Here is a 22678-nt window from a genome sequence, read left to right on the forward strand (position 1 = left end):
AGATAGAATGGCGACACTCTGCAGTATTTTGTGTGGGTATTATCAAGTGTTGATTGATTTGCTTCAGTTTTCTTTAATGTGGGTTGGCTTTTGTTCTTTCTTTCTAGTGGATTTATTTTAGACTTTGCACTATTAATGGTGGGGAGTTGAACTGTTGACAATTTTGTACTGCCAAAATTGTTGTCATTCTTTTATTGTTTGCTGATCCAAATCTGGTCCTTTATTTATTTGTCAATATATTAAAATTTTATGGTAAGGGATGAAGACATCTCTTAGAACTTTGTAACAATGGGAAAGTTCTGCTCTCTTCATTGAAATGAGTGCTTATTGGTGATTATAGATACTTGATCCAATTGTTTCCTTATGCTTCTTCGGTTTTCAATTTAGACGAGTCCATTTATCCTGCTATCTGATTTTGTTAAATTAGTACTGAATTTTTGTTTCTGCTTAGATTATTTCCTTATCTTTCTTTTTTGTGACTGGCTAATCTTCTTCTTATAGTTGTAAACCCATTTCATGATGGTTATTATCTTGGAATGTAAGAATATATGTCCTTTACTGCAGTGACTGAGATTTCTTCTAAATTTAGCAGAACATCACATGTATTTAAATCTTGGGACTAAATTCTACCGCAATTTTTGGAGTTGCTTTTTTGCAATAATCTCCCATCATCTTTTTGTGCAGAGATATCGTGAATTGAGTAAGCAGAGACTTGATCGGGCAATTCTTCTTTTTTTACAGCATTTCAGAAAGTCTATGTAGGTGATCAAGCATGCATTCCTCCAAGGTAATTAAGTTTCTGAACTTTTTTTTTTTTATACATTTTGTCTCTACATGTCTCGTGTCTTTTGAGGCTCTCTTTTTTTGGTTGCAGCAGTTATATGCACGGTTATCTAGCTTCTTGGACTTCATGATCATGTTACTATTGAATGTCATTGTTGGAAATTGCTACAAACCTCAAGTGTTACACTGAGGTGATTGTTTAACTTCTGTTCATTATTATATGTGTCTAAGTTTTTATCGTATCTAAATTTGTGTATGCCTATTTTCAGAGTGAGGAGGTTATTGATCACACATTAAGTTTGTTCTTGAGCTGCATCAGGGTTAGTAGTGCCACCTTATTGTACTGTTAGAAGTATCGGAAACATTAGCATTTTTTGTTTTTAAGAATTCATGTAATCCCCCTGAGGGCAATTTCTTGTTTGACTACAAGTGTTCCACTTCTTTTTCTCTTCTTATACAGTAATCAACTTTTTGTTTCCTGTAAAAGAAGGTATTTTTTACTACTGTATTTCTTTTCGCAGATATGACTGGCAAGCTTCTTTTGAAGTTGGATACTGTCAATTTTATAGTACAAATCATACTGTAATCCACACTTAAAATTATCCCATTTGTTCTTTTATTGTTAGTTTGATTTTTATTTGTTTGAAATTTTATCAATCCTTGACATAAAGGCCCTGTTTTGAATTTATCTGTTCAGAGAGAGCACTTTCCTTTCTGGAACAATACAGATGCTCCCGCAGCAGGACAACTTTCTACTACACCATTGGTTGTTGATTTTCATGGAGGATAGCCCTGTGAAATTTAAGTCTCAATGGATCCCCTTTACAAGTAAACTACCTCTCTTTCTCCATATTCTTTCACACCATTCTCAGCCTTTTGGCAGATAACGTTAATGGGCTTTCTGAATCTCTACTGTCTTAAAAGAGGATCTTGCTCCTTCCTTGAGATTGTAGGTGTTTGTTTTATTTATATTATTATTATTTTTTTTTTTTTTATGTGCGGGTTTGGAAAGGGTTGATTAAGGCACCGTGGGCCATATAATTTTTCAAATCCTATAGGTGATTATGATATGTTAATAATACACAATGATCTTAAATGTTATATCTTTTGACAGGATTTGAGGTAATCTCAAGATATTTAAAGTGGAGAAAGCATCTTAGTGCATGTGGATATGGAATACTTTTGAGTTTTTTGTACTATGGAGCCAAAGGACTAACCTTGATTTTCTGATGTACTGATCCCTTTTTGTTTAATTAAATGGTTTGTTTCAAGGAGAGCCCTCTCTCTCTAATTAGCTCCCATTTCTTTTTTCTTTTTTTCTGTATTATATCCCTCTTTTGCTCCCTCCTTCTTCCTCCCTCTATCCTACATCAATTGATTTAGGTAGATTGTCTTCCTTCTTATAAAGATGCTTCTTTATAGTCACGGGGACTGGAAGACAGGATTTCATAATTAGCTCTTATTTTTATTAGAAGTGACTTTAATGGACAAGATTGTTTAATTTAATTCTGTATGAATTCTTTTAATGATCAAAGCTATTAGATTGAAATGCAGTGGATTATTTATTGCTTATTTTCATATACTTATCATATTTTTTCTTGCATTTACATGTGGTTGTTGTTACTGGCATTTGTGCTTATGTTGCAACTGCCATCCTGTTGGTGGTTAGTTTGTAGATGACGTTTACATAATCATTGCCCATGTTTACTCTTGAATGCATTAATGCTTTCTTTCTTTTTTAATTATTGTTATGTGGTATTAAGGTGAGTTTTATGGTGCTTTAGGTTTTTATCACTTTGGAATCAACTCCTGATTCAATGTTTCGTGCTGATCGGTGAAGTATCTTTGATTGGGTTAATGAGGGATCTCCGAGGAATTGCAATGGCCACAAATAGGTTGGTACACACACAATTTCTGAAATTTTTTATTATTGACAACTCAGTAATATGGTTTTCTTTTTCCGGACCTCTTTCAGTCGCAACGTATGGCTTTTATTTGATTGGCTATATCAGCACACATGCCACTCTCTTGAAAGGAATCTCACATTGGACTGAATACCCCTGAGGTATGGAGATACTGTTAATCTATCACTATGTTGAGATCTGAGGTCTCTGACATGCCAATATTCTATATTATTAGCACTAACTTAACGGGGTCCTAAAACTTCTTAATGTTGGAATTCTTTTGGTCAGTTAGTATTTTCATAATATACCTTAATCTTTTTTTGAAAACTATAATATCACAAACAATTGAAATTGTATAGACTCTAGAAAGGGGAGGAACAGAAACTAACACAAATAATAAATAACTATATTAACTAACACAAAACAGGACATAAAGAGAAATATGTGATTATTGCTCCCTCCACTGTTTCTACATTTCGCAAACCTAGGGGATAAACATATGTAAAGGCATGTTTTTAAGGGTAATACTACACTTCTCAAATGAAATCCCAAATTTTCCTTCCCAAGTGATGTGCCGTCGTATGTGGTGTTGACATATCATTTACGACATTACTATTCATTTACACATCAATCCACATAAGATGACACATATTTCGGGATGAGATATTGATATTTTAGTTGGGAAGTGTAGTATTATTCATTTTTTAAACTGAAGTCACAAGTTCATATTGCAATGTTCACTGTTGAGAAAATTGAAACTTACTGGGAACAAAGGCTATCCAGATCATCATACGCCAACTGTAATATGATTTAGATGAAAAAATATCTGAGGGATGAAAACATTCCGTATACTGCTTTTTCATTCCAATTTTTTTAAAGAAAATTTCTCCAAAGAAAAAATAAAAAATGAAAATTGTATTTTATATTTTCTTTTTACTCTTGTTAATTGGTATCAGTTATATTATTTCCTGTTGTTATTAATACATTGTGTGGTATCTTTTTAGAGCCCTATTGGGTGACTTGAACTGTTTGTTGCCAAAAGGTAGACTTATGATTTGACTTAATATGCGTTACTACCCTTTGTTAAAATCTGGCTGAGTTCGTGTTAAACAAAGCCCAGCGTTTGACTTTTGACTCGTCTTCTCCTAATGGCATTCTTCTTTTTCGGGAAGTTAGTAACTAATTGTAGCTTATGGATCAAGGATTTTAGCTCTTCCAAATGCTGCTGATATATATGCCTACAAATACAAGGGAATATGGATTGTTTAACTATTCTCTCAGAGGTTAGAAAATGAACCACTTTTTCCTTTAAAGTAAAACTAGTGGGTGGGTTTCACCCTGTTGTTGAAGACTTTCTGAATGAATTTTTAATAATTGTCCATTAGTTTTGATATGAGTATTTAAGCTTTTACTTAAACAAAATTGTAAGAATAACAGTTCTTTGAGAAGTTTATACATTCATGTGCCAAAAAATCTAGACAGCCACACACTTTTTGCTCATACACATTTATTTCTTGTTTGTGCAATATTGTTGATTATTTCTTTTATGTATGAGAAATATTGTTTTGCATACACCTGTTATTTTTTATGTCAATATATTGGAATGTATATTTATCTTTTGCTTCAATCATTTTCCTTCTTTTCTTTCTTTTTTTTTTATGGCTTACGGGATCACCTTGTGCTACTGAAGACGTCACTTAAAAACTGGCAACGTTTACTTAGTAGCCTTGCAAGTATCTATTTCCGTCTGCTACTTGGTTTAGGGCTTTGTACTACCCTATGACAATTCATCTCTATCTATTGTTTTGTGTGGGGCTTGCATCACCCTGATGATTGATGGGTTTCTCCATAACAACTAAGTGTTACAAAAAGTTAGTACCCATGCCCTTTTCGAACACTTATCTGATGTTAAAGCTGTCTCATAAGTGGTAGTGCTATATTGTGCAAGTAGTGAGAATCACATGTTACGATTCTGTATCAGGTAGTGTAGAGAAATATATAAAGCATGAACTAAGATGGGCACTGGATGAAATATTTAAGGGTGTGTTTGTTTTATTATTTGAGTAGTATTTTTGAAAAAGTTGAGTTGGGTTATTATTACGAGGAGATGATTGAATTTGAAAATGTGTTCGTAAGATTATTTGTATCCCTTATATTTATTAATTTAGTGAAACATCCTTACAATAAAAGTTTTAAAATTAACAAAAACACCCCCACCCATCCATTAAATGCCGGCAGCCGGCCACCAACTTCCGGAATATGTGGGTGGATGGGGTGTTTTTGTCAATTTATAAACTTTTTTGTTGGGGTGTTTTAGTTAAATTAACAAACCTAGGGGTTTAAAAATAGTTGAATAGAATAATACACAACAAATCATCCAAACCAACCCAAACAAGCTCCATATAACTTCAAACAAAGGAGAACTTCATCATAATCTCTAAATCTACAATTTCATGACGAAATTAAAAAAAAAAAAAAAAAAAACTGACTAACCTTCAGATTTTATGATCCAGAAACTTTGGCCAAGCTTTAAATGTCAAATACCAGATTTGGATGAGAAAAGCTGGGTTTGGGATTGATTGATTTGAATTTGGTGAGGAGGGAAAGATTTTGCAAAGGGTTAGGAAGGGATAGGGCTTGGGTTTGGTTGAATATGAGTTTATGTATATAAGGGCATTTTTGTCCAAAAAATATGGAGAATTTTGGTTGGGCTAATCCATGAGATGGTTTCAACACTTGGGCTAGTTTTCATTACCAACCCCAATTTTAGATCACTTTCTATAATTTCTCTCAATTAAATCACTTAATCACTAGAAGTTGTTTTCTTAGAGCATCTCCAAATGACTCTTTATATGACCCAAACTCTTTATTATAAAGAATTTATCCATAAAAAAAAAAAAAAAGATCTAACAAACTCTTTATTCTTTAAATATAAATTAAAGAATGAGTTTAACTCTCCACATCTAAAGAGTCAAATTTCACTCTCTATTCTAATTTTAATTAATAAAATACAAGTTTCTATATATTTTATTTATTAATTTTCTCTCAAATTAAGTCTCTTTCTATGCATTGGCTCTCCACATCTAGAGAGACCATTAAATTTGAATAAAAAATTTGTTCTTTATATCTAAAAATGAATAAAGATGTTCTTTATTTATATAAAATATATTCTTTAAAATAAAGATCACCATTAAAAATGTTCTTATTTCGTTAAATTATTGATAGTTCTATGTTAGATCGGCAATATGGGCTTTATATAATTTCAACCGAACAAAATTTGAAGGAAGTCAATTTAATGCTTCCATAGCGTGCGCGTCGGGTAATCTCATCAGACGGTGATTATACAAAAGAACACATACACCCTTCGAACGGTGATTAAACAGCGTCACACATACACTCGCGTCACACACAGCTCAAGATTCGTCACTCCAAGAAAGAAAGAATCACAAAGAACAAAGCAACACGTTGCTCGCCATTGTAGTCTCCCCCTTGTAATAATAATAACACAAAAAATCTTTAAAAAATTAAAAATTAAAAATCAGTGCATATATTATTTTTATTCTTCTCAAAATCAAAATCAAACTCTCTCTGTTGATCTCAGATCCGAAGGTACTGCTCTCGCTCTTTTTTTTTTTTTTTTTTTTTTTTTTTTTTTTTTTTTTTTTTTTTTTTTTTTTTGATAAGTATTCATTTATTCTCTTAATCTCTTGTTATCAATTTGCTCGTATTTTAATTTTTATAGTTTTGCAATTTTATTTCATATTTCCAATTTTCCAAATTCCAATTCTCTTTCTTTAATTTTTATTCTTCTATATCAAATTTTTTTTTTCAACTACAATGGATAGATATTTCTCTCCCATCAATTACCAATGAAAAGAAAACTACTATCCTAGTCCTAGTCCCACTGATTTTACTAAAATAATGAAGGAGGAGATTCAATCGTCTGCTTTCGCATTCTAGAATTCGATACACCTCAAAATATGCCCCGATTCCAACAACTCCGGTGGTTCTAGAAAGTCGTCTTGTAATCGTCGTCCCGTCCAACTTCATCTCAAACTGAGGCGGGTTCATCAACTTGTTGAAAACGAAGACAGCCAACATCAGATGTTTGGGCGCATTCGACAAGTTTTACAAGACAGAAAAGGCGTTCAAGTCAAGAAAGCTGGATACAATTTGTGGAAATATTTAAAAACTGATTCAGGTAATGGTACTAGTACTTTAAAAAGCCTGCTAAAACATATTAATCAACATGGAAATAGAGAAAGTAATCAAACTCAAATAACTAATATGGACTACTTGGCATTATAATTCTGATGTATATAGGGAACAATTAGCTTTATATTGCTGCAACTGATTAACCTATTAATATGGCTAAAGATAAATATTTTGAAAGATTTGTTCAAAATTCATTTTTTCCAGGATTTAAAAGTCATTCTAAACGGCAACTAGAAATGATTTAATAAATTGTTTAAAAAAATGAAATAGAATTAAAATAAAATAACATAGTTGTCATGTTAGTGTGGCTCTAACTGCCGATATTTGGAGTGTAGAGCTAAAAAGATTATATGTGTGACTAGTATTATTTGATAATGAATTTAAATTAAATAAATCTTTATAGATTTAGATAATGGATGTGGATTATAGTGGTCAACAAATTTATAATAAAATTGTTGAAGTTTTAGAAGATTATGTGTTCTTGATACAGTGATAAGTTAATTTAGATATGCAAGTGCTAATATACAGCTATAGATTTTTTTTTAAAAGTAATTATCGTTTGTAAACGTTGAAGTTTTTTCACCAACGTTGTGCATGTCACATATTAATTTAATTGTGAAAAGTGGTATAAAAACAATTAAAGAAATATTGATAGAATTAGGGCTACTTTAGCTTGGATTACTAGTAGTAATAAAAGAAATGCTGAATTTCAAGGACTTGTATAAAATCAAATATGTTTCCTAGAACTTTTGCATTAGACATGCCTGTTAGAGGAATAGTACTTATTTAATGCTTGATTCATGTTTACCTTATGCTAATATAATTAGTTTTTTGTAGCAAATAATAGAGATCCTCATTATTTGGTAGAAAATGATTGACAAATAGTTAAAGTATTTTATTATTTTCTTAAAATTTTTTACCAATCCACTTTAAACTTTCTGGTGTGTATTATCATACTAGTCCATTGGTAATACATACAATTATAAAAATTTCTGAGTATTTATAAAAAACAAAGACAGAAATTTTAAGGCACAATAAAGGCAATGAAATTTTTTTTTTTTAAATATTGGGAACCCATTCCATTCTTTATGTTAGGTACTATATTTGATCCTAGAATTAAATTAGTAGGTTTAGAAAATTGTTTTGACAATTATGTGAAAAATTACAACCGAAGTATATGCCAATCAAATAGGAGAGGTAAAAATGACTTTTCGAAGTTATTTCCAATATGAAATAGGTATGAGAACCCGCAAGAGGTGAAACATCAGGGAAGCTGCACGAAGAAACAAATGAAGACTTTACTCTTGGGGTGCACTGAAAAGGCCGAAGAGGACCCGAATCCGAAGCACAGCCTCCTCTTCAGAAGCACCACCACCACCACCACCAACAACAACAACTATGTACTGTCCTCCATGCCGTCACAGAGTAATGAGCTTCAACAATATTTGGCAACCCCTGAAATGTTACCAGTAGATCACAACAAAGAGCCAACATTGATCTTTTAGACTATTGGAGAGCCAGAAAATGTATTTTTTGGGTATTATCAAGACTTGCCTTGGATGTTTTCATTATTCCTGTCTCAACCGTCCATCGAACAAACATTTAGTGCAAGTGGAAGAATTTAAATGAAAGGAGACTAAACTTTCTCCAAAAATGATTGAAGTCCTCACATGTTACGAGACTGAGAACGGTCGCGCCATCAAGATCAATACGAGGTTGTCGACGATACTTTAATAGAATCATTTCAATTTTGTAATATAGAGATATGGATGAGGGAGGTCCTAGTGAACCACCCCCAAATTAGTTGTTTTGTAAAATATAATTGTAAATTAATTGTCAATTATTGCACTCTTTTTCTTTACAAGTTTTTCTCCCATTTTTTTTTGGTGAGGTTTTTAACGAGGCATAATTGTTGTATTTCTTATTTTTTTTGAAATGAATAAGTCTAATTTTTCTTATATACAATTTTATGTATTAAAATTGAATTATATTTAAATGTTAACAAAAAAAAATTAATTTAATGAATATTGATATTGAAAAGTTAACTAAAAAACAATTCATTATAATTGTTATATTAATTGAAAAGTTAATAAAAAAAATAGGGCTAACCCAGCCCGGCCCGCCGCCAACTAGCGGGTTAGGGTTGGCGGGCCGCGCGGACTGGGCAACCATTTTCTCCAAAATGGCGGGCCTAACCCGGCCTGCCTTTGTTGGCAGGCGGGTTAGGAACGACGCCAAATTGTGTAACCCGCCGCGAGCCGAGCCGGGGGGTTACTTTTCCACCTCTAGTTAGTATTTAAAGAACAAGAGATTGAAGTGATGGTGATGGTACAAGGGAACCCACAGAAATGACTATTTCTTTATTTGATTGCCTATTCCGAATCACCCACAACAAAACTAAGAAACCCCCTACCAACAACAATTATACATCCATTATTCAACATGTGATATTTGATTTTGACATAACGAATCACCCGTGCAAAGTGCTAAATGGACTTAGAAATCACACGTGATAAGGAAACTGAAATGAAACAATGAATGAGAAGAATATTTAAGTGGTTCAGATGCTCAAAAGCATCCACTACTATATTAATAGATGGGTAAAATCAGGTCACGTGCGACGAGCTGAGTTATGATCTAGAGAGAATACAAAAAGAGAGAGGAAAGTGTGTAAGTTATTTTAGACTAAGATTAATCAATCCCGTAAATGAGAGAGTGTGTCCTCTTTATAGTGGGAGAGTTCAAGGTAGTGATTACAAGTCTGCAAGTGGGTAGGTACAGTGCAAATCCTTCTTTGCATCCCATTGGTTATCTGCATAAGAAATATCCTCAAATTGCGTAGGGCTTGGGCAGGTGGATAATCCATGACCACTTGCGAGCCTAACGTTCCCCTGCTGCACTGACAAGAACCATACCTCTTCCGTCAACGCGCGATGTGGCAACGCCTAGACGACAAAAAACCTTTCCGAATCCTGATTGGCTCTTACTAATGAAAGTCCACGTCAGCCTTAACTTACAGCATAACAGAAGTCCCCTAGTTTTTAAGGTTTGAGGATTGAACATTGAGAACTTAATAATTAGCCGCGACTTGACTTGTCCCGAATGACGCTGGTCGAGGTGCAAGGAGGTCGCAACACATGTCTCTAAGGGTAGCAAAGGACCTGAGATGGCCTTCTTTCAAATTCACCTTGGATCAGGCCCCACTCAGTGTTGTACGATGTGTTTCAAAATCCACCTGGTCTACGACCTGAGAATACTTAGCATATTTTTACCAAGTATAAGAAATCGCATGTCTCGAAATTGATACGCAGCGAAGAGTGTTCTGCCCCACGACCTCTTCAGATGTTATCCGTTGCGCTTGACAGCTAACCCATTTAATAAAATAATCTTTATTCTGAAGACATGTCAAGTGCACAATAAGTGTCAGCTATGCAGATTAAATGCAACCATGTTGAAACGACATTCCCTTTTAGAGCATTAAATGCGGATGATGACGCATTTAATGTAGAGGAGATATCGAGTCGTCGCTTGGTTGTTCCAATGGAAGGAAACGTCGATTGGCATCTCGAAGCATGGTGGTTACTTCTTCTCGCGGATTGATGACACATGGTCGCAATCAATGTGAGAAATATATTGCCAAGCGTCGCTTACCTTAGGGAAATCAATCATCGCTCCTCCCCCTATAAAACCCCAGGCTTGCCTCAAGCATTGTCACAAACTCAACCTTCAGAGAAAGAACAAAGCTCTCACGAGATCAATCTCCCATTTTTCCAGTTGGTGGGCACCCTTGTTTGTGACAAGAAGTCCGTTCCCGGCAGCCAAGAGATAAGGAGGATTTCTCTTTTGCTTTCTTTTACTATTTTGTAGATAGCTTGTCTTGAGATAATGGGTGGTGTTAACTGTTTGGTAAACCTTTGGGTGCGTGTGTATGTCATACCAATTGGGACGAGTTCCCACCAGGCCTGAAGCCATTGGACATTTTTTAGTCCCCTAGTGTTAGTATTACAAGGAACCAAGAAATAAAATGATGGTGATGGTACAAGGGAACCAACGATAATTATATATTTTATCATTCAATACAAACTCATCAATAATTTCGGATAATTAGTTTTGTGGTCAAAGACTTTTATCTCCATTTCAATGGACGGAAAGCAACAATGGAGCTGGCACAGTTTATGAAAACTACGACTGTTAATGTGAATCATTTATTATTCAAATCAAACGATACTTTTCTAACATATTTAATTTCTAAACTTTACCAAGTTAGTCAAAACATTTAACGATACTTTTTTTTTTTAAAAACATATTTAATTTAAAAATAGTCACCATTAAATGAATTTGCCTTGTTTATATGTAACTTGAAATAGAGAAATCTCACAAATTTAATTTATATAATTAAATACTAAATTAGTCAAAATAGCCAATCTGCTACAAGTTAAGCACAATGACTAGTAACAGAAACATTCAGCTCTCGACCACATTTTGGTTGAAGTCCATATATGTTAATGTCCAAAAAAGACCAAATTAAATAAGTTTTAAGTTCACTTTGGTTATATTTAAATCAATAAATTAATGAAGTGCCATATGATTAATTACTTGAATAATGGGATCTCACATTATTAATATAGTAATACTGTATATCCTTGATTTTTAACACATTTTATTTCTAAACTTTACCAAGTTAGTCCAGTCAGGGTTGCCAGCTTGTTTAAAATGAAAATGATGGTTGCTTTTCAATTCCTTTTTGTTCTATGCTAGCTTACAACTCTTCATGCGATCTAGTGGTGTAATATTAAAAATGTGTTCCATGCAGTTCAACGTTTCATCTGGTCCCCCAGACAAAGACACTTCTTGACAGAACAGAACATGGAATTTGAGCTTCAATTTATATGCACCCATTCATAACTCATCCCCGTAATTTTTGGTTACATAATTGAATGAGATGGATACAGATGAAGATTGGGTCCAGTGTAGGCTGACTGATCCGAGTAGAACTCTCTCTAAGCTTTCTCTCTATCCAAACACGTACATGAAGGGAAATTAGCAATATAATTCATGCTACAAAATGGTTTAAACCTATAGAATAAAGAGACTGCGTTTGTGTTCTCTACGTCATGCATGAGAACATAAAGAAATATGAAGGTTCTTGGAAGCATTATTTTAAAACCCAGGCGGAGGGCCATTTTGCTGTCCGAATCATGGGTCAATCGGTCCTATCAGTTGTACCGATGGCATCAACAATAATTTAATTTTTAAAAAATTACATATGAATCCCTAAAATTTTAATATATTACAAAAATATCCTTAAAAATTTTAAATTAGTCCCTAAAATTTTTATTTATTTTAAAAATACCCCAAAAAATTTACCAATTGATCCCTAAACTTTTGATATATCTCAAAACACTCTTATAATTTGAAATATTATAATACCGCCTAAACCCTGAACCAGACCGGAGAAGCTACCGGGTCTCAGTCGAACCGGTCTGGTTCGGGTTTTAATGCAGAGCTTGGAAGTAAAGAGACTGCAACTGTTTTTGTTTTGAGAGAGAAATTTTTTGATCAATTGTCCCAAAAGGTCAATGAAAGACGAAATTCTAAAAAATGGGACCCTCGTGCTGTCTGTCTTTGTCTAGTTTGAATGCAGGGAGAGCTACAGTTGTTTCGTTTTGAATTTAATAAACACGTTATTCCAGTCCCACGTAATTTAACAACTCCCCAAGTCGTCGCTTTAGAAAATTTTGGCAGGAGTTATTTGCTTACAAGTTAGTGTATATGTTTCTATGGGGCTAATTAAGGACGTGGTTAAATTTATTAGCCTACAACGATAATGATTTTAGAAAGGGAAATGCTGACCTGCTGGAGATGGAGGGCATGCAGCTGGACACCATTCTATTCACCTGAAATTGGTGTCCTCTAAAATAATATCTTTTAGTTGAACCCGTTGGACATTTTCTAGTCCCCGAGTGTTAGTATTAGAGGTGGAACAAATATGTCAGGTTAGGCGGATCAACCCTAACCCAGCCCACAATGAAGAGGGTTGAACCCGAACCGCCAATAAGACAGACCGGGTTGCAAAATGGCAACCTGCAGGTGTTTTGTCCTTTCTAAAAAAAGGACCGCCAACCCGCGGGTTGTCTGTTGTCAACCCGGCGGGTTGGCTGTTACACACCAACGGCCAACCCGTCGGGTTGACCCGCGGGTTGGCCGAAAAAAATAGAAAATTTTATTTGTTTTTTCAAATTACCCCTTTACCCTTGAAATATAGCCGTTTTATAGTCATTAGAGGGGTCTTTTTCGTCATTTTCTTTTCCCATTTTTTTCTATAAATTGGCCATAAACTGTCACAATTCAAATTCTCTCATTCTCTCATATTCTCTAATCTCTCAATTATTCATTTATTCTCTTAATCTCTTTGTTATCAATTTGCTCGTATTTTAATTTTTATTAGTTTTTGCAATTTTTATTTCATATTTCCAATTTTCCAAATTCCAATTCTCTTTCTTTAATTTTTATTTCTTCTATATCAAATTTTTTTTTTCAACTACAATGGATAGATATTTCTCTCCCATCAATTACAATGATAAAGAAAACTACTATCCTAGTCCTAGTCCCACTGATTTTACTAACATAAATGAAGGAGGAGATTCAAATAGTCCTGCTTTCGCATTCTCAGAATTCGATACACCTCAAAATATGCCCCCGATTCCAACAACTCCCGGTGGTTCTAGAAGTCGTCCTTGTAATCGTCGTCCTCGTCCAACTTCATCTCAAACTGAGGCGGGTTCATCAACTGCTGTTGAAACCGAAGACAGCACACATCAGATGTTTGGGCGCATTTCGACAAGTTTTACAAGACAGAAAATGGCGTTCAAGTCAAGAAAGCTGGATACAAATATTGTGGAAATATTTATAAAACTGATTCAGGTAATGGTACTAGTACTTTAAAAAGGCATGCTAATAAACATATTAATCAACATGGAAATAGAGAAAGTAATCAAACTCAAATAACTAATATGGGTACTACTTGGCATTATAATTCTGATGTATATAGGGAACAATTAGCTTTATATATTGCTGCAACTGATTAACCTATTAATATGGCTAAAGATAAATATTTTGAAAGATTTGTTCAAAATTCATTTTTTCCAGGATTTAAAAGTCATTCTAAAACTGCAACTAGAAATGATTTAATAAAATTGTTTAAAAAAATGAAATTAGAATTAAAAAATAAAATACATAGTTGTCATGTTAGTGTGGCTCTAACTGCCGATATTTGGAGTGGTAGAGCTAAACAAGATTATATTTGTGTGACTAGTCATTATTTTGATAATGAATTTAAATTAAATAAATCTTTATTAGGATTTAGATTAATGGATGTGGATCATAGTGGTTTAGAAATCTATAATAAAATTATTGAAGTTTTAGAAGATTATGATATTATTGATAAAGTGATAAGTTTAACTTTAGATAATGCAAGTTCTAATAGTAAAGCTATAGAATTTTTTCAAAATAATTATCTTTTATATAATAATTTGAAGTTTTTTCACCAACGTTGTGCATGTCATGTTATTAATTTAATTGTGAAAAGTGGTATGAAAACAATTAAAAAAAATATTGATAGAATTAGGGAATCTTTAGCTTGGATTACTAGTAGTAATAAAAGAAATGCTGAATTTCAAGAAGCTTGTATAAAATCAAATATGTCTCCTAGAACTTTTGCATTAGATATGCCTGTTAGATGGAATAGTACTTATTTAATGCTTGATTCATGTTTACCTTATGCTAATATAATTAGTTATTTTGTAGCAAATAATAGAGGTCCTCATCATTTGGTAGAAAATGATTGGAAGATAGCTAAAGTATTTCATTCTTTTCTCAAATGTTTTTACCAAGCCACTTTACAACTTTCTGGTGTGTATTACCCTACTAGTCCATTGGTAATACATGCAATTATAAAAATTTCCGAGTTATTTACAAAAAACAAAGATGATGAAATTTTACATGCACCAATAAAGGCAATGGAAAATTTTTTTTTGAAATATTGGAGACCCGTTCCTTTTCTTTATTGTTTAGGTGCTATATTTGATCCTAGAATTAAATTAGCACGTTTAGAAAATGGTCTTGACAATTTAAGTGAAAATTTACAAAACGAATCATATATCAATCAAATAGGAGAGGTAAAAAATAGTCTTTTCGAAGTATATTTCCAATATGAAAACAGGTATGGGAACCCGCAGTCGCAAAGAGGCGAAATATCCAGAGAAGCTGTAGCAGAAGAAACAAATGAAGACTTATTCTCTTGGAATGCACTGAATAGGCCGAAGAGGACCCGAGTCCGAAGCACAGCCTCCTCTTCAGACGCACCACCACCAACAACAACAACAACTAATATGCTGTCCTCCATGGAGTCGCAGAGTAATGAACTTCAACAATATTTGGCAACCCCCGAAATGTTTTCAACAGGTCACTTTGATCTCTTAGAGTATTGGAGAGCCAGAAAATGTATTTTTCCGGTATTATCAAGACTTGCCTTGGATGTTTTCGCTGTTCCTGTCTCAACCGTCTCATCCGAACAAACATTTAGTGCAAGTGGAAGGATTTTAAATGAAAGGAGGACTAAACTTGCTCCAAAAATGATTGAAGTCCTCACATGTCTTCGAGATTGGGAACGATCGCGCCATCAAGATCAATACGAGGTTATCGACAATGCTTTAGTAGAATCATTTCAATTTTGTAATATAGATGATACAGATGAGGGAGGTCCTAGTGAACCACCCCCAATTTAGTTGTTTTGTAAAATGTAATTTGTAAATTAATTGTCAATTATTGCACTCTTTTTTCTTTACCAAGTTTTTCTCCCATTGGGTTTTTTTTGGTGAGGTTTTTAACGAGGCAATAATTGTTGTAATTTCTTATTTTATTTTTTGATAAATGAATAAGTCTAATTTTTCTTATATTACAATTTTATTGTATTAAAATTGAATTAATATTTTAAATGTTAACCAAAAAAAAAATTAATTTAATTGAATTATTGATATTTGAAAAGTTAACTAAAAACAATTTCATTTATAATTGTTAATTATTAATTTGAAAAGTTAAATAAAAAAAATAGGGCTAACCCAGCCCGGCCCGCCGCCTAACCTAGCGGGTTAGGGTTGGCGGGCCGAGCCGGACTGGGCCAACCATTTTCTCCAAAATGGCGGGCCTAACCCGGCCTGCCTTTGTTGGCAGGCGGGTTAGGAACGACCCGCCAAATTGTGTAACCCGCCGCGAGCCGAGCCGGGCGGGTTACTTTTCCACCTCTAGTTAGTATTTCAAAGAACCAAGAGATTTATGAAGTGATGGTGATGGTACAAGGGAACCCACAAGAAATTGACTATTTCTTTTTATTTGATTGCCTATTCCGAATCACCCACAACAAAACTAAGAAACCCCCTACCAACAACAATTATACATCCATTATTCAACATGTTGATATTTGATTTTGACATCAACGACTCACACGTGCAAAGTGCTAAATGGACTTAGAAATCACACGTGATAAGGAAACATGAAATGAAACAATGAATGAGAAGCAATATTTAAAGTGGTTCAGATGCTCAAAAGCAATCCACTACTATTATATTAATAGATGGGTAAAATCAGGTCACGTGCGACGAGCTGAGTTATGATCTAGAGAGAATACAAAAAGAGAGAGAAAGTGTGTAAGTTATTTTAGACTAAGATTAATCAATCCCGTAAATGAGAGAGGTGTCCTCTATTTATAGTGGGAGAGTTCAAGGTAGTGATTACAAGTCTGCAAGTGGGTAGGTACAGTGCAAATCCTTCTTTGCATCCCATTGGTTATCTGCATAAGAAATATCCTCAAATTGCGTAGGGCTTGGGCAGGTGGATAATCCATGACCACTTGCGAGCCTAACGTTCACCTGCTGCACTGACAAGAACCATACCTCTTCCGTCACCGCGCGATGTGGCAACGCCTAGACGACAAAAAACCTTTCCGAATCCTGATTGGCTCTTACTAATGAAAGTCCACGTCAGCCTTAACTTTACAAGCATAACAGAAGTCCCCTAGTTTTTAAGGTTTGAGGATTGAACATTGAGAACTTAATAATTATGCCGCGACTTGACTTGTCCCGAATGACGCTTGGTCGAGCTGCAAGGAGGTCGCAACACATGTCTCTAAGGGTAGCACAAGCGACCTGAGATGGCCTTCTTTCACAAATTCAACGACTTGGATCAGGCCCCACTCAGTGTTGTACCGATGTGTTTCAAATCTCATCCGTGGTCTACGACCTGAGAATACTTAGCATATTTTTACCAAGTATAAGAAATCGCATTGTCTCGAAATTGATACGCAGCGAAGAGTGTTCTGCCCCAACGACCTCTTCAGATGTTATCCGTTGCGCTTGACAGCTAACCCATTTAATAAAATAATCTTTATTCTGACAGACATGTCAAGTGCACAATAAGTGTCAGCTATGCAGATTAAATGCAAGCCATGTTGAAACGACATTCCCTTTTAGAGCATTAAATGCGGATGATGACGCATTTAATGTAGAGGAGATAATCGAGTCGTCGCTTGGTTGTTCCAATGGAAGGAAACGTCGATTGGCATTCTCGAAGCATGGTGGTTACTTCTTCTCGCGGATTGATGACACATGGTCGCAATCAATGGTGAGAAATATATTTTGCCCAAGCGTCGCTTACCTTAGGGAAATCAATCATCGCTTCCTCCCCCTATAAAACCCCAGGCTTGCCTCAAGCATTGTCACAAAACTCATACCTTCAGAGAAAGAACAAAGCTCTCACGAGATCAATCTCCCATTTTTCCAGTTGGTGGGCACCCTTTGTTTGTGACAGAAAGTCCGTTCCCGGCAGCCAAGAGATAAGGAGGATTTCTCTTTTGCTTTTCTTTTACTATTTTGTAGATAGCTTGTCTTGACGATAATGGTGGGTGTTAACTGTTTGGTAAACCTTTGTGGTGCGTGTGTATGGGTAGTTATGAGGAGAAGGCTTTTTCTTTCATAAAGAGTAAGATTTTAGGGCACGAATCCTTGGGGGTGGTCCCCAAAGGTTTTTAGGGTTTTTTCTAGGGTTTAAGGAAGGTACATTAGGGTTTCTTTTGTTCTTCCACGTCATCGTATGAAATACTGTACGAAGACTGAGTTATCTCTGCGTGTTGCCCTTTTTTCAGACCTCAAGAGCAATGGATGCCTCAACGACCAGGACAACCGAGGGGACGAGCTCGCAAGAGTAGGATGCCCCAACGGGTCCCGTGCAAGAGATTCTATCAATAGCCACTTGAGATGAGATACAAAAGGCAGTGGACCGATACGCACTTAGCGTGGAATGGCCGCGATCTTCGAGACAATTTTCAAATGCGAGGCGTTGATACCTTTTCACACCTTCATTAGATCGATCCTTGATCACTTCGAGGTTGCACCACTACAACTGACGCCCAACGCATATATGATAAATGTTGCTATGTATATGTATGTGCTGAGAATGACCTTGGCCAGCTGACTGCGCTGGAGCTTGCATGCTCCTATTACTTGAAGAAGAGCAAGGACAAAGACTCTTTTTACCTCTCAAAGCGATCTACGATTGAGGGAGGCGTATTTGGTTACCCCAGTAATGTCGGGGTCTATGAAACCAAATTGTTTCTTTTTTCAATGTGATGACGTCTACCAATTTAGGGACCCAAGTAGGTTTTCCCCTCTTTTATTTTGTGAATTTTTTTCTTTTCCTTCAGCCTTTGCTTTCTAATGGACTTTTCTATCTCTTTGCAAGAAATAAGATGATCAGGTTGTTGACTCTGATTGATTTCAACCGAATCGTAGCATTCGGTAATCTGCCTGAGCAAAGTGGTGACTCGAGACAGCTCTTGACTACCGCCAACCTGAGAAAATACAGTTTCTTCAATTCTAAAGCGTCTCTGGAACCTTTAGTTCGTAAGTGTTTGCGTACTTTAGAAATTTTTTCTTTTGCATGCAATGACCTTTTTCACTAACCATGCTTTCATGCAATGACCATGCCACCCAGAGTCTTGAGACCGACGATAAGGACCAAGGGGTTCGTTTTTCCCGGGGTTGCCCTGACTGAGCCAGCCAAGGCGATCCTTACGATACCCCCATTGGAGGGACACAGGTGGGTGTGCAAACACCCATAGAATGACCAGGGGAAACTTCCCAGCCTGTGGCTGCTCGCGCGCCCAAGTAGAAAACCGTGGGCCAAAAATCTAAGAAGAGAAAACAGTTGCGGGCTGAAGAATCAGAGTCCGAGCCAGAGGGCTCAGGGGTGCAACCCAAGAGGTCACAACCTTACCAGGCCTTCCACTTGGGGATGACCCCAAGGCCTGCACTTGACATTTTGATAGTCCTGGAGCGCCCGCGTAGGGGACAAGAGGAGGCCACAGTCCCCTGAAGGAGAGCGGGCAAAGAGTCGATTAGCAAGTTGCTAGCTCTTTCAGAGGCAAACACACCTATGTTGGACTCTATTGGACAACTTCCAGAACACCTGCAGCCGGTGGTGTATACCCTATTGGAATGCCAACTTGTTACGGCTTTTGAAGAGTTCATGGCCTCTCAACCTGTGAACCTGATTACTACAGCGGTCCAACTGCAAAGCCAGGTAAGGCAGCTTATCCTCGTCGAGGATTTCCTAATATCGGTTGGTTTTCATGCCTTTTATGTTTTTCAAAACAATGGAGTTTAACCCTTTTTTTTTTCTTTCTCACGTAGTTCCTGCTCGCCCTGCACTTGGCCTAAGAGAAGACCGACCTAGACTCTGCTCAGGGGCTCCACGAACTAAGGGAAGAAAATGTGAAGTTGAAGCAGGACCTAGTGGCTATGGACATACAAGCAAAAGCATATCACATTCAGGTGAACCAATACCTGTTAGAAGGGAACTTTGTCCTTCACACAGTAGAGTTACAAAAGGCCGAGTTTGAGAAGAGAGGTAAAGAGATCAAGGAGCTCTAGAGGGCAGTGGCCAGACTCACCAAAAAGTGTGACGAGAAAGAGCAGGAGCTACAAGCAAAATCCGAACGGGCCAAGAAGGCAGAGGAAGAAAGAGCTCGGTTGTGGAAAAACACCGAGAAACAGAAGAAAGCATTGGGGAAGGACCTTGAGCTTGCCAGAGGCGGGTCACTTCATTAACTGATCAAATGAAGTGGCAAAGCCTAGAAATTAAGAGGAAGGCCGTAGACTGGACAATTCAGACCATCTATAGCTTGCGGCCAAGGAACCTAGGAATACACTTTTTCGACCTTCCGATCGAATACCAGAACATCCTCAATTCTATGGCAAACGTTGATGAGGACATTGAGGAGGATGAGGGAGCCTCCTCCATAGGACGATCGTCCGGAGGAATATGTCCTAGAGGACCCAACAGCTGACTAGGTGGTCAGCGACCAACCGAAGGATACCAAGGTCATACCCGTAGGGCTTAGAGGTGGACACTAGTGATCGTTTTTTCCTGCTTTTGCATAGCCTTGCTTTTAACTTTATTTTTGCATTTCCTAATTCTCTGTACTTGTCTCCATTACATATATAAATAAAAGAAATATTTTTTAGCCATCTGTGATAGCACTTATAATTTTACGTACTCCACAAGACTAATGTTACATAGACGAACATAAAGCTTGTAAAAACATTGCAATGAACAAGATCATACAAGATGAATTTGCTTAAGAGCAATCTTATTTCCAATGTTTACAAGAAAGGAAATTAAAAATTGAGAGCGAGTTCGAAATTACTGGTAATAGGGGCGAAGATGCTCAGCATTCCAAGCTCGCGATACTTCAGAATTGTTAAGTCTTTTGAGATGATACGTCCCTGGTTGTATCACCTTGGCGATGTAGTATGGGCCTTCCCAGTTAGGTCCTAATACCCCCGCACTCAGTTCCCTTGTACCGAGAATGACTTCTTTCAGAACTAGGTCGCCGACCTAGAAGTCTCATCTCCTGACCTTAGAGTCGAAGAACCTTTTTGCACGCTATTGGTAGGATGTTATCCTTAACCAAGCCTTGTCGCGGTGTTCTTCAACTAAATCCAGACTTGCATGCAGAAGTGCTTCATTGTCTGTTTCATTAAATAGGTCTCTCCGAAGCGAACTAGTCCCTATTTCCACTAGGATCATAGCCTCGCAACCATATGCTAGTGAGAAGGGCATTTCTAAAGTAGAGGTTCTTGGAGTTATTCTATATGCCCATAGAACTTCTGGGAGGTCATCGACCCAATTACCCTTGGCAACGCCAAGCTTAGCCTTCAAAGTGTGTTTAATGGTCTTGTTGACAACTTCAACCTGACCATTGGCTTGTGGTCTTGCGACTGAGGTGAACTTTTTATGGATCCCCAACTCATCACAAAACTGTTTGAATTCCTCATTGTCGAACTGCTTCCCATTATCAGAGATAAGTGTATGAGGAATTCGATAGCGGCACACTATATTTTTTAAGACGAAGTCTTTGAGTTTCTTGGTAGTGATCGTGGCCAATGGTTCAGCCTCGGCCCATTTGGTGAAGTAATCTACTGCAACCATAACATACTTGACCCCTCCCTTTTCGGCTAGCATGGGCCCGATAAGATCAATTCTCCACATGGAGAATGGCCAAGGGCTAGTCATGGTTACCATCCGGTAGGAAGGAGCTCGCAGTATGTTCGCGAACTGTTGGCACTTGTCACACTTTTTTACAAAGTTGAAAGTGTCTTCCTAAAGTAGGGACCAGTAGTACCTTTGGCGGACAATTTTGTTGGCGAGGGATCGTGCGGCAGTGTGATTATTGTAGATCCCTTTATGTATCTCCCTCATGACATAGTCTGCTTCTTCATTGGTTACACATTGGAGAAAAGGGGCGCTAAACCCTTGCTTGTACAACTGATCTCCTATGAGTGTGTAACGAGCAGCTTTGGTGCGCAAGATTTTTGTCTCAGTCTTGTCATTGGGCAAACTCTCATCTTGGAGATACTAAATAATTGGAGTCATCCAGGAAAATGACTATGTTGTAGTCACGGCCTGCTCGGGCGAGCTGATACTAGAAATCTCTATGTATCAAACAGGAATACTTTCCGACGTATTTGAGTCTAGCGATGAGGCTATTCTTGCCAAGGCATCTGCGATAGAGTTACTGTCTCCAGGAATTGCTCTGATCATGAAGTGCTTGAAAGACTCGAATGCGGCCTTAGCTTTCTCTAGATAACTGATCATGTTTTCTTCCTTGGCTTGATATTCTCCCAAGATTTGATTGACAACCAACTGGGAATCGCTATGAATATTGATGGTGCTTGACCTCATTTCTTTTGCCAATCGCAGGCTAGCGAGCAGCGCTTCGTATTCGGCCTCGTTGATCGTAGCTTAGAACCCAAATCGAAGAATTTCATGGATACAAGTCCCTTCGGGACTAAAGAGGAGAAGACCTGCCCTGACTCTTTTCCTGTTTGAGGAACCATCTACATAGAAGCTCCAGGTCGATAAGTTTTTAAACAGTTTCCTGGGTGACTTCACTGGCTCACTGCTCAGATTCCTGATTTGGTTGTACGAGAACTCTGAAATGAAAACGGCAACAACCTGCCCTTTGATGGTTGCTTTCGGTCTATAATGCAGATCGAACTGACTCTGTTTCATTGCCCATTTGAGTAACTTACCCGAAGCCTCTGGCTTCTGAAGGACTTGCTTGAGCAGATAGTTAGTCAAGACATGGATTATGTGAGCATGGAAGTAGGGTCGTAGCTTTCTAGAGGTGATCAGCAGGGCATAAGCTAATCACTCTATTT

The 22678-nt window shown here is 36.7% G+C and overlaps 1 pseudogene; it reads left to right on the plus strand.

Annotated features, from left to right (window-relative positions):
* LOC116137884 overlaps positions 1-19854 on the plus strand; it is a 28439-nt pseudogene extending 8585 nt beyond the window's left edge.
* Positions 19855-22678: the final 2824 nt, after the last annotated feature.

The sequence above is a fragment of the Pistacia vera genome, unplaced genomic scaffold (genome assembly GCF_008641045.1).
Source record: "Pistacia vera cultivar Batoury unplaced genomic scaffold, PisVer_v2 Contig337, whole genome shotgun sequence".
Lineage (NCBI taxonomy): Eukaryota > Viridiplantae > Streptophyta > Magnoliopsida > Sapindales > Anacardiaceae > Pistacia > Pistacia vera.